The 3,128-nt window shown below is 53.6% G+C and overlaps 1 pseudogene; it reads right to left on the bottom strand.

Moving 5' to 3' along the window:
• Nucleotides 1-934: 934 nt before the first annotated feature.
• Nucleotides 935-1,107, bottom strand: LOC119435020 (U2 spliceosomal RNA; annotated as a pseudogene).
• Nucleotides 1,108-3,128: the final 2,021 nt, after the last annotated feature.

The raw sequence follows: 3,128 nt of genomic DNA on the forward strand, positions 1-3,128 counted from the left end.
TATGCGCAGACCTAGCTGACTTGGAACATATGCTCTGGCGGTTCTCCGCGTTACGCGACGGTCACGGTGTCACGTCGCCCAAATGGGAGGCTGCCCTAAGCAGCCCCAATCTTGAAGCACAGCTATGGGCTATCCATCGGGCTCGCGACGCAGCAAAGAGGCTCTGCCTTTCCGTACCGACGTGGGAGCGGCCCGCTACGTGCTGACGCGCGTTCCGAGGGACCGTAATAAAGCTTTGTCATACCATACCACACCATACCATATCATAAGAAAGTCAACAAACAAAAACACCAAGGACAGCATGAAATTACATGTGCCTAATAATTGAATTATTCCAATGATAAATAAATTACTGGAAATGAAACTGGATGAAAACAAACGACAGGCCGCAGGTCGGCAGGAATCTACGTCATCGTATTATGCGTGTGATGAGCTACGGCGGCGCCGTTTTCCCATCCACTTTCAGGAGTATTATATGTTCATCTACTAAAACTAAACCTTGCAGTGTTAGCTAGCGCCACACCTCACGGTCTTGACGGCGGATTTCATTACATAGCGAGGCCTCGAATTCGGCAGCAGCGCCAAACCACGATATCATTATGAGGCACACCGTAGTGGGGGACTCCGGATTATTTTCGACCACCTGGGCTTTTTAACGTGCACCCAATGCGAGCGAACATTGGCACAAGTCGATCGTGTTTTAGCCGCTTTCGCGCTTGACTCAGCAGTGAATATCACGAACGAATAGAGACATTACATTAAATTCTGGTGTTTTACGTGCCAAAACCAGGATATGATTATGAGGTACCCGTAGTGGCGCACGTACTCCGGCTTATTTTAGACTACGTGGGCTTTTTAACATGCATCCACACGGGGAGTTTTACAGCGAAGCTGTATAAGGCTAGTTTCCAGCGTATCGATGTCCGTAGACCAAGAACCGTGGGCAGATCCCGAATATCGTGCAATACCGGGCCGACCCGCGGCGAAGTTGAAGCAAGCTTCAAGCTCTCTGCCAAATTGCAAAAATAAGTTTAATATCTTGTGTCCAAATACGACCCGTATCAGATATTAAGCTGATAAGAACAGATACTACACTTTGACATGTGTCGGCCATGTCTACGTTCGCACCATACACGCGTTCGCCATCCCACGTATTCGAACTAGCGCCTACCAGTCTGAGTGTCTTCTGTCTCCTGACGTCATGCTCTACGTAGGCTCCTTTGCTCAGTTCTGCTCTGACTGAAATTGATAGGCCGCGTGTTGTATGGTCTGAAGAAGAACATCGCGCCTACAAAGAACGACGGCGTGAACAGAAAAGGGAATGGGCGTGGCGGCTGTGGACGGAGACCACCGACGATGAGCGGACCGCGGGCGCCAAGCGTAAGCATGCTGCCTGCCGCGACCACGAGGCGGAAAGAAATGCGAACAGCCCATGTGGCCCCGATCCCGCAAACGTGGACTGTTTCACCAGAGCAAGGATCAATCAGCATACACAGAGCTTCGCTGGTCATCCACCTTCACTGAGTGGAATGGCACTAAATTTTTTCCACTTTGCCCCCGGACAAACTCTGTGCTCCTAGTGTTGTAAAACAAGAGAGAGAGAGAGAAACGTTTATTATTGAAACGGTGTCTCGAGCGAGGCCCGGTATCACCCTGAGGTGGGAAGGTTCCTTAGTCCAGGAACCCTCTCGCTTCGGCTGCCCTCTTGGCCCTGGCGACGAGTTGTCGTTGGTCTTCCAGGTCCCCGAGGGCGAGCTTGGCCTCCCACGTTTCAAACAGGTGGTCTTCGTTTGCTTGTGGTGCTCGGTTAGCGTCCATTTCCGGCTGCATTTCGCTGTCTTCATGCCACGGGCATTCCAAGAGCAAGTGTGCCAGGGTGTCGGGAACGTTGCAGAGTGGGCAGAGGTACCTGTGGAATGTCGGGTAGAGGCGGTGCATTATAGTGCCGTGAGTGTAGGTATTACTTTGTAGGCGTCTGAGGACCACGCTTTCTTCTTTGCCGAGGTTTGGGTGCGGTGGAGGGTACACGCGGCGCTCGAGCCTGTAGTGTTGCAATATCGCCGAATAGTTGTTGGGTACGGCTTCCACCTCTTCTGCCGCGGGTCGGAGGGCGTGTGGGGCGAGGGGAGCCCGGCTGACGTGCTCGCGGGCAGCGGTGTGGGCCGCATCGTTCCCCTCTAGCCCCTCGTGTCCGGGTACCCACGTTACGCAGGTGTACGGGAGCGGAGTGCTACGTCGTTGTAGTACCTTGAGTGCATCAGCCGAGATGCGGCCCCTCGAGAAATTTCTACAGGCGGCCTGAGAGTCGGTGAAAATGACTGCTGCGTCTGTGCATGTGGTGGTGGCGAGAGCGATTGCCGCTTCTTCCGCCGTTTCCGGGTTGCGTGCCTTGACGGTTGCCGATGCTAACTCGCGGCCTCGGGAGTCTACGACGCTGAGAGCGTATGCGTTTCGATGCTGGATACTTGGCCGCGTCGGTGTAGCGGGCGTCTGGGTCTTGCTTGAATCTTCGTTTGATGGCGTTGGCTCTAGCTTGCCTTCTACTCTTGTGGTATATGGGATGCATGTTGCGCGGGATGGGTGCAATGCAGAGGGGCTCTCGAACGTCCGATGGAATTCGTTCATTCTTGTCCGTGTCTGCGACGTACGTCTCACTGTAGTTCAGGTGTCGGAGTACTGATCTCCCGGTGGGTGTAAGCTTGAGTCGTTCCAGTTGGCTGTTCTTGTGCGCTTCAGGGAGCTCTTGCCACGTGTTGTGGACGCCCATCTTAAGGAGACGTGTAGTAGAAGCCATGGGGGGGAGTCCCAGGGCGACTTTGATTGCCTTCCTTATCATGATGTTGATCTTTTCGATCTCTGCGTTCTTTAAAGCCAGGTACGGCATACCGTATGTGATGCGGCTGGTGAGCAGTGCTTGTATTATTCTGAGCGTGTCTTGCTCCTTGAGGCCGCTTCTTTGGCTTGAGATCCTCTTGACGAGGTGCGTGAGCTGCGAAAGGGTGCGTTGTAGTCTTGGTAGGCTGGCCGCTCCGGATCCGTCCTTATGAATAAGGACTCCCAGTATTCGTAGCGTATCGACTTTCGGGATTGGCTCCCATTGAGGGTGACGCAGGGGTCGGGCTCTTCGT

The sequence above is a fragment of the Dermacentor silvarum genome, unplaced genomic scaffold (assembly GCF_013339745.2).
Source record: "Dermacentor silvarum isolate Dsil-2018 unplaced genomic scaffold, BIME_Dsil_1.4 Seq379, whole genome shotgun sequence".
In the NCBI taxonomy this organism is placed as follows: domain Eukaryota; kingdom Metazoa; phylum Arthropoda; class Arachnida; order Ixodida; family Ixodidae; genus Dermacentor; species Dermacentor silvarum.